Raw genomic sequence first — 13,380 nt, forward strand, 5'->3', positions numbered from 1 at the left:
TCCACCCAAGTCGTACCCGGGATCCGTTTGCAGTTGCGGAACCTCTGGCGGTACATCTCGGGCGTGAGTCCATATCGAGTAAGGAGGGCGGCTTTCATGTGGTCGTAGGATGTCATCTGATGGTCCGGGAGTTGCAGTAGTGCGTCTCGCCCTTCGTTGACAAACCTCCCCCATAACCCGGCTCCCCAGTCGCTCCGGGGAATCCGGTGGGAGGTCATGGCTACCTCGTAGGCTTTGAACCATTGCTGGATATCATCGTTCCGGTAATATTCTCTCACGACATCCTTGGGGATGTGGACCTTGTGGTCCGTAGTGACAGGGGGGCTCGGGTGCCCGGGGACCCCGAGATCTTTGTTCTGCCTCCGAATCTCTAGTTCCTTCAAGTTGCGCTCATGCTCGTAGGCTAGCCTTTTCTCTTCTAACTCTCTCTGCCTTTGTTTTTCTTCTCGCTCCTCTCGGAGCCGTAAGTGTTCCAAAGTTATTTTTTGTTCCGCCAATTTGAGTTCTCCATCTAATCGAAGTCGAGCTAATTCCAACTCGTGGAGCCTGCTCTTTTCTCGTTCTCGGGCCTCCTCTGGCGAGAGACCCGGTCTTCTTTTTTCTGTCGGCGCGGTGCTTGTTTCGGTTGTCTCGAGGCTTTGGTTTTGGGGTACGGCCGTACCCGTCTCTGCCCAAGATTCCAGGGCATGTTTGAAGTCTTCTTTCGTGCTCAGTCCTGTGGTAGCAATGCCCAATTCTATGCAGAATTGTTTTAGTTCTCTGTGGCTGTACTCTTCTAGTTTTTCCATCTGGAATTTTTCCGTTGTTCCGCTCTCTTTTGTTGTCATGGTGGTTGTGTGTCGTGGGGTGAGTTACTCTCTGTACGATTATGCGTTGGCTCGGATCCCACCGCTGCCACCAATGTTAGACGGGGACCCGGAGGGTCGGCCGAGAGCAGGGGGAGAGGCCTCCGGTGAGGGCCGTCTCCGGCGATCGTACAGACAAGTAACTTCCCCCCACAGATGGACACCTCACAAGGATGAGTTCAACACACTTTATATACGAATCTTAAGGCAAGGTGATAACGATACAGTGGAACCAGGATACGAGGATCCTGCCAATTCTAGTCTCTGTAGGGAAAAAGGGTAGCGGACAGTCTTAGTACCGGTCCGGTACAGGTGCGTGTTAGACGGGGACCCGGAGGGTCGGCCGAGAGCAGGGGGAGAGGCCTCCGGTGAGGGCCGTCTCCGGCGATCGTACAGACAAGTAACTTCCCCCCCACAGATGGACACCACACAAGGATGAGTTCAACACACTTTATATACGAATCTTAAGGCAAGGTGATAACGATACAGTGGAACCAGGATACGAGGATCCTGCCAATTCTAGTCTCTGTAGGGGAAAGGGGTAGCGGGACAGTCTTAGTACCGGTCCGGTACAGGTGAGGCAAGAGGGAAGCTCACAATCCTCGAGCTTGGGGGTCCGCAAAGATGAGCCGCGGCAGCGCCAGCAGGCTAGGTCGATGGTTCACAGCGAGGAGGGCCGCGGCAGCGGCAGCAGGCTAGGACGATGGTTCACAACGAGGAGGGCCGCGGCAGCGCCAGCAGGCTAGGACGATGGTTCACAACGAGGAGGGCCGCGGCAGCGCCAGCAGGCTAGGACGATGGTTCACAACGAGGAGGGCCGCGGCAGCGCCAGCAGGCTACAAAGATGGTGCACGACGAGAAAGGCCGCGGCAGCGCCAGCAGGCCAAGACAATGGTTCACGTTGAAGAGGGCCGCGGCAGCGCCAGCAGGCTTTGGAGATGGTTCACAAGAAAGGGCCGCGGCAGCGCCAGCAAGCCTTCAAGGATGAGTTCCTCACGGTGTCTCTCGAATCCAAGATACAACTGCCTTCCTGCTCTGGAGCTGCCCCAGTTATAGGTCTGGTCTCCTTTAATGTCCGGACCCTCGCACTTGGAGGTCGGGAGGTCCGGGATGAGGGAGTCCAGACACCCAGCAGGGGGGTGGAGCCAGCGCCCGGGGAGGCCGGGGGCGATCGACACCTGGCGGAGGGGAGCCATCGACACTCCTTCTCCCATTGACCTGCCAAGTGGTCTCTTCACCCCCTAGGTGGATGGTGGTGCCTCGATGTCGGGGCCTGGCCAGGCCCAGGGTTGGGGTCGAGCCGAGACCACGCGGCCTTGTTATGTAGTGTGCAAAGATGGCGGCTGGGCCGGGGCAGTGGTGCTGACGGGGGCCCGGGCCAGCCGATACTGGGGTGTTCGGGGGCTGGAGTTCTGTTGTGGACGGGTCGTGGGTTGCCCCAGCGGGTTTCCGGGATGGTTCTTGTCTTGGATACAGGGAGAGCAGGGGTCCAGGCCCCGCCATGCGGTGAGGGAGTGGGCCTTCCACGCGGCCTGTCCAACACAAAGCAACACAGCCCTCCCTGGACACACACAGCAACACAGCCCTCCCTGTACACGCACAGCAACGCAGCCCTCGCTGTACACACACAGCAACACAGCCCTCCCTGTACACACAAAGCAACACAGCCCTCCCTGCACACACACAGCAACACAGCCCTCCCTGCACACACAAAGCAATACAGCCCTCCCTGCATACACATAGACACAGCCCTCCCTGCACACACACAGCTACACAGCCCTCCCTGTACACACAAAGCAACACAGCCCTCCCTGCACACACAAAGCAACACAGCCTTCCCTGCACACACACAGCTACACAGCCCTCCCTGTACACACACAGCAACACATCCCTCCCTGCACACAGACAGCAACACAGCCCTCCCTGCACACACACAGCGACACAGCCCTCCCTGCACACACAAATCAACACAGCCCTGCCTGCACACAGACAGCAACACAGCCCTCCCTGCACCCACACAGCAACACAGCCCTCCCTGCACACAAAGCAACACAGCCCTGCCTGCACACACAAAGCAATACAGCCCTCCCTGGACACACACAGCAACACAGCCCTCCCTGCACACACTGCAACACAGCCCTCCCTGCATACATACAGCAACACAGCCCTCCCTGCACACAAAGCAACACAGCCCTCTCTGCACACACACAGCAATGCAGCCCTCCCTGCAGACACACAGCAACACAGCCCTCCCTGCACACACAAAGCAAGTCAGCCCTCCCTGCACACACAAAGCAACACAGCCCTCCCTGCATGCACACAGCAACACAGCCCTCCCTGCACACACAAATCAACACAGCCCTCCCTGCACACACAAAGCAACACAGCCCTCCCTGCATACATACAGCAACACAGCCCTCCCTGCACACACACAGCCACACAGCCCTACCAGCACACACAAAGCAACACAGCCCTCCCTGCATACATACAGCAACACAGCCCTCCCTGCATACATACAGCAACACAGCCCTCCCTGCACACACACAGCGACACAGCCCTACCAGCACACACACTGCAACACTGCCCTTCCTGCACACACACAGCAACACAGCCCTGCATACATACAGCAAAATAGCCCTCCCTGCACACATAGAGCAACACACCCCTCCCTGCACACAAAGCAACACAGCCCTCCCTGCACACACAAAGCAATACAGCCCTCCCTGCACACACAAAGCAACACAGCCCTCCCTGCATACACATAAACACAGCCCTCCCTAGACACACAAAGCAACACAGCCCTCCCCACACACACAGAGCAACACAGCCCTCCCTACACACACAGAGCAACACAGCCCTACCCCCTCCCCACACAGAGCAACACAGCCCTCCCCACACACACAGAGCAACACAGCCCTCCCTACACACACAGAGCAACACAGCCCTACCCCCTCCCCACACACACAGAGCAACACAGCCCTCCCTGCACAAACAGAGGAGGAGAGGTTTGCCCAGAGGAGGGGCAGAGGATGAGAGGCCTGTACAGGGGGTGCAGAGGAGGTGAGCCCTGCCCTCTCCAGGGGGGTGCATAGGAGGTGAGGCCTGACAGGGAAACGGGGGGCGGCAAACGAGGAGAGGTCTATCCAAGGAAGTGCAGAAGAGGTGAGGCCTGTTTAATGGGGTGCAGAGGAGGTTAGGAATGTCCAGGGGGTGCAAAGGAGGTGCGTTCTGCCCTGGGAGTGAAGAGGATTTGAGACCTGTCCAGCCTGGTTCAGAGGAGGTGAGGCTTGCGCAGGGTGGTCAGAGGAGGACAGGCCTGTCCAGGGGTGCAGTGGAGGTGAGGCCTGTCCAAGGGTGCAGAGGAGGAGAGGCCTGTCCAGGGGTTCAGAGGAGTAGAGGCCTGTCCAGGGGTGCAGTGGAGGTGAGGCCTCTCCAGGGGTGCAGTGGAGGTGAGGCCTGTCCAGGGGTGCAGAGGAGGTGGGCTTGTCCTTTAATGGGTGGTGCAGTTGATATGGGGCCTGTGCAAAGTAGGTGCAGAGGAGGTGATGCCTGTTCAGTGGGTGCAGAGGAGGTGATGTCTGTTTTAAGGACGCGGGGTGTGCTAAAGAGGTGAGGCCTGTCCAGTGGGATGCAGAGGTGAGGAGGCCATTTCCAGAGGGGCAGAGGAGATGAGGCATGTCCGGCAAGGGGTTGGGAGGTGCAGCAGAGGTGACGGCTGTCTAGGGTGATGCAGAGGAGAGAAGGCCTGTCCAGGGGGTGCAGAGAAGGTGAGGCCTATCCTGTCCTGTGGGGGCAGAGGAGGTGAGGCCTGTCCAGGGGGGTGTAGAGGTGCTGAGGCCTCTCCATGGTGGCGCAGATAGGTGAGGCCTGTCCACAGGGTGTAGCCTGTTCTGCTGGGGGCTGGGAATTAGAGGAGGTTAAGCCTGTTGTGTGCTGGGGGCCCAGAAGTGTGGGGCTTGCAGAGAAGGTGAGTCCTGTCCTGTTGAGGTAAAGAGGTTAGAGGAGGTGAAGCTTGTCCAGGGGGAGGCACAAAGAAAGTGAGGCCTGCACAGTGGGAGCAGATGAGGTGAGGCCTGTCAAGCGGGGGGGGGGGTAGGAGAGGTGAGGAGGTGAAGCCTGTCCTGGGGGAAGTGCAGAGGAGGTGTGGCCTGTCCTGTGCTGCAGGTGCAGAAGAGGAGGCCACTCCACGGGATGCAGAGGAGATGAGGCCTGTCCTGTGCTGGGGGTGCAGAAGAGGAGAGGCCTGTTCTTTACTGGGGAATGTAGATGATGTGTGGCCTGTCCAGAGTGGGTGTATAGGAGGTGAAACTTGTCCGGGAGAGGTGCTAAGGTGGTGTGGCCTCTCCAGGGGGTTGCAGAGGAGGTGAGACCTGTCCTGTCCAGGTGCAGAGGAGGTGAGGTCTATCTACAGGGTGCAGAAGAGGTGAGGCCTGTCCAGGTGGGTGCAGAGGAGATAAGACCTGTCCTGTTCAGGGGTGCAGAGGAGGTGAGACCTGTTCTTTACTGGGATATTTAGATGATGTGGGGCCTGTCCAAAGTGGGTGTATAGGAGGTGAAACTTGTCCGGGAGAGGTGCTAAGGTGGTGTGGCCTGTCCAGTGGGTGCAGGTAAGTGGGGTGTGTCCTGGGGATTGCAGGGGAGGTGAGGTCTGTCCAGGGGAGTGCACAGGATGTGAGACCTGTCAAGGGGAGTGCAAAGGATGTGAGGCCTGTCCTGTGCTGGAGTTGCAGGAGGTGCAGCGGGGATGATACCTATCCAAGGGGTTGCAGAAGAGGTGAGTCCTGTCCATGAAAGTACAGGGGAGTTTAGGTGTGTCCGGGGGGGGGGGGGGTTGTGCATGGGAGATACGGCTTGTCCTGGGGGGGACGAGGGGGAGAGGTCTGTTTAGGGGGTGCAGAGGAAGTGAGACCTGTCCTGGACTGGGGTTGCAGAGGAGGTGAGTTGTGTTCAGGGGATGCAGAGGATGGGAGGTCTTTCCAGGTGGTATATATGAGTTGAGACCTGTCCAGAGAAGGCGAGGCATGTTAGGGGGGGTGCAGAGGAGGTGAATTATGTCCAGGGGGTGCAGAGGAGGTGCAGACTGTCCAGGGGGTGCAGAGGAAGTTAGGCCTGTCCTGTGCTTGGGTGGAGCAGAGGAAGTGGGCCCTGTCCAGGAGGGTGTAGAGGAGGTGAGGCTTGTCCTGTTCAATGGTGCAGATGAGGTGAGGCCTCTCCTGTTCTTGGGCGGTTCAAAGGATGTGGGGCCTCTCCAGGAGGGATGCAGTGGAGATGAGGCATGTTTGTCCAGGCAGGGTGGTCGAGAGCTGAGTTTAAGTTTTTTTTATTGTTGTCCCAAGAAATTTGTGGAATGAGTGTAAGTTGCTTGTAAACTGGCCAATTGAAGTGCCACAGAGTGAAGCGCCTCAAAATATTTTAATATATGACAAGAGATTATTGCAGATTTACAGACAATATTGCAAAGGCAAAGACCGGGTAAAAGTGGGCGCATCTTTTAGCGTTGCATCAAGAGGTTAGTGCACATATCCAGCAAAATGTGAGGCGCTGCAGACCAACATTCTGGATGAGATTTTGTTGTAACCAAAGTACTGTAGTGACAATTTTATTACTAAGCAGAAGATCAAAATAAAAATAATTATGAGTCAGACAAACATTTTCCAGAAGGGTGACGAAAGTGGTTCTCACGGATTGTATTCTCGTTTTGATTCTGGGTTTGTTGCTGGTGTGAATTTGGATATGCACGGCGTTGGTGTCGCAGAATAATGATGTTCAGTATGTGCAAGGAGGAAATGTTGTTCCTCTTGGTCAGGGCCAGACTGGGAACCCAAACCAGGCCTGACAATTTTGACGGCTCAGCCCCCTGCCTCATTTGTTGCTGGGGGCGATATAACAGCACCACAGCAAAACCAGCCCCAGTAACAAATATGTTTCACAGCACTGAAGAACCAGCCCCCACTCTTCCAGCCTCCCGGGGAAACACTGGAAGCCTGTTACGGTCAGTCCGGCCCTGCTTAGGGTATCGGTTTTACTGACAGTGGCAATTTAAATACCCCAAACACTAATAATGTGCAGAATAAGACACATTCCTTGCGATGTTTGCAGGAACCTGGGAAACTGGAACATGAATCGGATGGCACAGAATGGGATGTCACAGTCAATGGTCCCAGCCCGACCGGCCTCCGTGCCGAGCATGCAGAATCAAAGGCAGGTATATTGGAACATGCCTTCAGTCCCGATAGTCCCACAGCCCAGTGCAGAATGGAACGCCAGAATTCTTAACAAATTTAAGATTTCAACAAAATTCTTTTTTAATTAATAATGATTTTCCACAACTACACTGGGAGTTTCTACTGGACTGAATCAGACACAATGACGGTGCCTAAGACGGGAGAAGGATTGCCTGCTTTGTGCAGTCCTAGAGGTCACCCAGAGCGGCCCTTTTGTAGAAGAAGTAAATGAGAATCCAGCATCTCTATTAATCAATAAATGTTCTACCCGTTCCACAGTCAGACTGACGGGAGCTCCCAACCCACCCCTCTTGGGAAAGGAGTCCAAGTTGTAGGCATTTCTAATAAACAACGAATAAGCTGCCAGCAAATGTTCCTGTACAAATTGGGCCATTGATGATTGGGCAGAAACTTAAATTGTGATTAAGATCCAGTTATTATGTTAGGGAATTACCTTGTAAAATGACTTGTGGCTTTTAGATGAAGAATCACAATTCATTATTCATTTTGTGGGTGTGGTTTATTAAATTACATTTTGTTGTGCCATGTTTTCATGAACATTCATTGATTGCTGTCATTTTTACCTCATCATGAACCATGTCAATAATGTGGGCTCAGTCTAAAAACGTATAAAATGTACTGTTGTGGGATATTTGCTGGAATTGTCTTATTTTATCCTTTTCCTAAAAGCAGACTACATGTCAGTCCTCTTACTGATTATGTACTTAAGAACTTTTCCTTGATTTATAAATAAGCAGATTATATGGCAGTTTGCTTTTTGATATTATAGAAAAACGTTTTCTTATATATTAGCACACATTTGTTGTGTTGGTCTGTCGATTGACTTTACAGCTGGAGTTATTTCTGAGTCTGGCTTTTGATATACTTTAGAGGTTACCTTTATGTGATCCTCCTGTAAATATTATGATAATTATTTCTCTGACTGAGTAACCATGTTTATGCCTTCAGTAATTATTTGAAACCTTTAATATAGCTTTGAAGCTTGTGTAGCACCAAAGGCAAGGACCTTTATCAAGGGAGCGGTCCTTTAATGGGCAATATTGTCTGCTATGGCTGACTAGAAGGTCATTGCAACATTTGCCCCATGAGGGCAGAATGTGTTAATTAATAAAACAACGGTGTCCCAGAGACCGAGGGGGTTGAAACACCTCCGGTACTCCGAACTGCTGTAAGTGTGAATGTTGAACAGTTAACAGCCGCATGCATGACCACAGGGGTTAATTGTTGAACAGTCACAGCAATAGCTGTGAAAGGAGGCTGAAGTCAGCCCCTGGCTCTCCCTGGGCTCGGTTAAACTGTTTTTCATCATTCAGGTGAGCCGGGAAGATGCAGGAGATTAGCAGAACCCCCCTCCTTCCGAGATGCCAGTGACACTGCGAGCTACGGGAGGAGGAAGGGGGGGGGGGCTCCTGTGTGCCCCGCTGCAGGCTCTCTCTTCTGCCTTCTCCTGCCCAATCCATATATTTCAGAGAGGCAGAGGCTGTGTATAAGGACATTGTAAAGTTGAGAGCAGCGGGCCTATATCAGGTTGTATAGGCTGCTGCTGCTTCGTTGTCTTCAATGGAGGTCTCAACATTTCAATGTTCCAAGCTTTGTCTCGTGAAGGATTTATTTATGCTGACCCCCCGCATCATCCCTTCAGATAAGTTATAGATAAAAAGCACCAACACATTGATGCCTTGTTGCTTCCATTGCTCAGCATTCAAACTCTGCATCAGCTTGAGCTTGAATTACTGTTGCTCAGAGAGCAATGGTTTGTATGAATCTAAGAGTCTGGTTCACTGATTTATGAACGGTGGGCAGAATTATGTACAAGGACATTAACATACCTTTGCAAACCAGATTATTTTAATTTGCAAGTTTCATGGTCTGCAAATGGAAAGATGGGGGTTATGAAAACAAGAACTGGGTTGTTAGGATTTGTTCTCTGAGACTGTGGGTGCACTCTATATTCACAGAGACCTTTTCCAGCAAGGGATCATGGTTCTTGGTGAACCAAAAAAGTATTTATTCATACCCATATTTGCATCACAATGGCCTCCAGAGAACAAGAGATTATTTTGTTTTGTAAGTTCAGGACGTTTTTTGTAAAATGTGATGAAGTGTGATAGTCCTCTGATGCAAAACTATTTCTTTACTTCCTTTCAAGGTATTCTGGGATGACCAGGCAGTGCAGCGTGGCTGCCACCCTTGGAGGAACAAAATATAATATAACTGTCAGGTAAGGATTCCTATAACTCTTAAGTTTCCTTTTGCCCTGTTTATTCTTTCTATATTCCCTTTTTTGATCTCTGTTTTGTTTTTGTCTCTTCAGCTTCAACATTTGACTCCCTCTGTGCACTATTCTTGTTGTTATCAAACTTCTGATAATAATATGATGGAGCCACATTCCTCCTGGAAATGTTGGGGGTGTAGTGCAGGTCCAGTTCCTTCTTAGGTCAGTTTTGCCCAGCAGTTCCTTCACTATTATCACGTTTGTCTTCTCCTCTACACCACCTGATACTCTCCCCCCTCTGACTGTTCTTTCGGCGTCTTTTCTCTCTTGATCTGACTTCCATCTCTTTACTTCCTCCTAAACTATCCTTTTCTGTCTTATCTACTACAAGCAAAAGACATAGTATGTGTGTGGACACACATGCACACAAGGCTTGCTTTAGGGTGGTGCAACCGGTAGAGCCACACCTGGTGCTGACCTTGGGGGCACTGAGTTTAGAAGTAACTTATGGGTTCACAAGCATCTGCTGCACAGTTTCCTGTGCTGGACCCCTGAGGTCAAAGTGGAAGATAGCTTTTTTTCCCTTTCCTCTATTTTGTGTTTTTCTTTTCCTGACCCTCTTTGGTTTCCTTTACTGTTGTGCTGTTTTTTTCACTTTTTCAGGTGTTGCAGTGCCTGGGTCCTGTCGGAGGAGCATGATGAGTTCTGAGCCACCAAGTAAGTCCTTATCATCCGCACAATTTGAAATAGTGAATTCCACTGAGCTAACTGGACACAGCGTCAGTCTACAGTGGCATTTAAAGCAGTGATTACAACAAAGTGATATCCTTTGTTCAATAAAATGTCCCTTCCTAGATCACTGGAAAAAGGAATAGATTAACAGTCTAGGTGGGCAGGGCGTAAATAAGATCTGATAATTCATTAAAAGTATTACAAATATCTCATTGTGATGCCAGCCTTTGCCACAGAAATTGGAAATTGATAGTGTTGGCTGCTGCTGAGAATCTGTGTCGCAATATATCTTTCTTAATTATTAAATACGTTTTCTCTCACATTCATGAGCTCCAGTAATCCGAAGCTCCCGATCTACAGTGTCCGGAGCTGTTTCACCTCTATCAGAAATGATACTCAACAGATTTCCTGGCTTGTTTTTGTCAATACTTTCTTTGTGCAAAGTATAAGGTCACAAATATTTTTTCTTTGTTTTCATTTACCATTTTTGACTCCATTTCTACAGGTGACTGAAGCATGAACAGAAAAAAGAAGGTTTAAATTTAGTGAAACAAAATGGAAAGGATTATTTCAAGGAAAGTTAAAACATTCTCGAGCTCTTGAGAAGAAACACATTCTATGTGCCAGGAATGGTGAGGATGTTGGTGCGGAAGAAACTGGAGAATGAGAAAGTTGTCAAATCCCCAAAGGAAAATGATCATAAATGTTTACTAAGTGCCAGCAGCTGAAATTAAGGAGAACATTGGTCACAATTGATTCTCACGCAGTGCACTTGAGAAAACTCAGTGCAGTAAATTCTGTTTTTATGGTTTATGAGAAATGCTTTGGAGACCTAAGCCCTCCCCAACAGATCAGCATCCGTAGACGTGTTGTGATCTGACAGAACTGTCAAAAAGACTAATATTCCTGGTTTACAAGCGCAAGCTTTTGTCTCTGTCTCCTGAAGACGAGAGGAGAGAAAAGATTGTTTAAAAGAAAGTTATTGTAAATACTCTTTCTCGGATGTCGTTACAGCAAAGATGCTGGATTACCATTTCCAATATAGGAAGATTTTCCCCACCAGCTCTGTCTCTTGGGTTGATCCGAGTGGTTTGAAAGTGTCCTGTAACTCCAAAGTGGATAATGTACCTGTCTAAGCCACTGAGCAAAAAAGCATATACTGACACAGAAACTATAAATGGGGCTAATGTTACGCTATTGATAATTCATAAACCACCCTGGCATGCCCTAATCATCTGTCATTACTTGTATGAAAAAACATACCTTACAGGCAAACACTAAACCCCAAGGACCTTATCAGTGCTTTTAAAACTCCTAAATCAAATGTGATAAACTAGAATCACTAAATGAGACTAATTAAACAAGAGAAAATTCACCCGGGCATAACTTGGTGAAAATGAATCCATGAGAGGCCTCTTAATCAATTCAAGGGGCTCCTCAGTGAAAGTTAATAAGACAAGTTAGATCAGTGCCTTTAAAGGTAGGAAAATAATTTCCAGTTAAAAAACTATAATTAGTTGAATACATATGTTAAGAAGAGCATCTGAAATGTCTTTTAGAAGTTAATGCTGAGTGTAACATAAACAAGTACACAATCAGAAATCCAATTCAGTCTTAAGATGACATGCATCCAGGAACAAAGCCAACTTGGAGAAACAAACAACTCGAATAAGAGCAATGAATGTGAGAACAGCTTTAGTTGTCAATTCAATTCAATTCAAATGATCTTTATTCGGATTTAGTACATCCATAAAAGTACATACAGAAAGTTTTAAAAACATTTTAAAAACTAGTTTAAAAATTAAAAACAAATTATCCAATTAGATTAAGCAGCATACATGGCATAAAGTGCATAAAGTATACAGTGCAAAAAAGCATACCACATAATACGAGAGGAACATTAGTCCTTTAGTGTCCTTAAATTTCAGATATACTTGTGTTCTCCCACGAGAATTGGTTCAAAACAAACACATATACAGTGGAGTCACTATTCGGTAGCTAGTATAATAATAAAGTGCACAGATACATAGGATGGCATAATACTATAGTCCATTAGCCATGTTCCATACTAGCCCTTGATTTTACACAGGCTTTTATGAAACAACTGACAGAGTAAATGACATCGTCTTTATGTAACATTTGTAAAAATTGCAGAGCAGGAATAGAGTCTCGTAAATTATACTTGCGGAGGATTGGTTTTAAATATTGGCAAGTGTACAATTTATAATGGCCACAAAAAAAGAAATAATGTAATAAATTTTGTTTTCCACCGTGTAAACAGGGACAATCCAACTCTTCAAGTCTTTTGTTGTAGCCAATAGGGAAGCTAAGCAAATAGACTATGCTTCCCTCCCGAAACCTAAATAAGAGACTCCGATTCCATCTTCCTATAGGCATTGACAAATATCTTATAGGATTATGTGAGTTGTCAACACCTAAGTCAATGTTACATAGATATCTGCTGACCACTGGTTTGATAGATTCTGAACTCATCCTTTCCTCAGTATATAAATCCATTAATGCCCGTTTAATCATATTCTTGTGGGCGGGTATGATGGAATCAGGCGAGCTAAATAAAGTTCCTTGTCCCACACGCTGCAAACTGTTTTTAACAGCATTAAGCCAGGGTATGTAATGTGATCTGTCACTAGACAAGCAGTCAGTTATAATACTGCGCGTTAATGTTGCCGCTGAGTTTAGCCATATTTTAATCCAAAAAATGGCAGGCCTCGACTTAATAAAATCAGCAATATATGGCAACCTTAATTCATTGTGACAGATCAGAGTGGGAGCACAAGGGACTCCCCCTAACACCCTCCTACAAAATCTATTTTCCTCCACCTGGAGGGCCGAGCTGTTACAATACCCCCATACTTCAGCTCCATAAGTCCCAGTTGGTCGACATTGGGTACTATAGATAGTAAGAAGGGGGGTAACGACATCAGCCAATTTTGGTTGGCGAAGGGATAGGATCGAGTTAATTGATTTGCCAATTTTATTACTCGCGAGGGCAGCATGTTGATGCCATAAACCTGAGTTGGAGAATAACAACCCTAAATAGGGGAAAGTGCTAGTGCATTTTAACATATCGTTGCCGGATTTAATTGATGTAATGTTATACTTCTTTGGTCCGCAATTCATTATAAAGGATTTTTTAAAATTGATGTTTAGACCAAGATCGGACATGAAGGTAACAAACCCAGAAATTAAAGTGCGTAAAGCTTTCGGTGTACGCCCCAGTTGTCAATCCCACCTCACTAAATATGAGAAAACTAGCGTTGGACGAAAACCCTATCAGTGTCCTAAATGCCAGAAACACTTCAATCACAAATCCAATCTAACT

At 48.6% G+C, this 13,380-nt stretch overlaps 1 long non-coding RNA gene across 1 annotated transcript in view; it reads left to right on the forward strand.

Moving 5' to 3' along the window:
- LOC147665615 (uncharacterized) overlaps positions 1-11,436 on the forward strand; it is a 63,624-nt gene extending 52,188 nt beyond the window's left edge. Inside the window, exons 3-5 of the long non-coding RNA XR_015305016.1 lie at positions 9,240-9,311; positions 9,969-10,022; positions 10,543-11,436. This is a non-coding gene — a long non-coding RNA (uncharacterized LOC147665615). The remainder of the gene's footprint in view (positions 1-9,239; positions 9,312-9,968; positions 10,023-10,542) is intronic.
- Positions 11,437-13,380: the final 1,944 nt, after the last annotated feature.

The sequence above is a fragment of the Lissotriton vulgaris genome, unplaced genomic scaffold (assembly GCF_964263255.1).
Source record: "Lissotriton vulgaris unplaced genomic scaffold, aLisVul1.2 SCAFFOLD_732, whole genome shotgun sequence".
NCBI lineage: Eukaryota > Metazoa > Chordata > Amphibia > Caudata > Salamandridae > Lissotriton > Lissotriton vulgaris.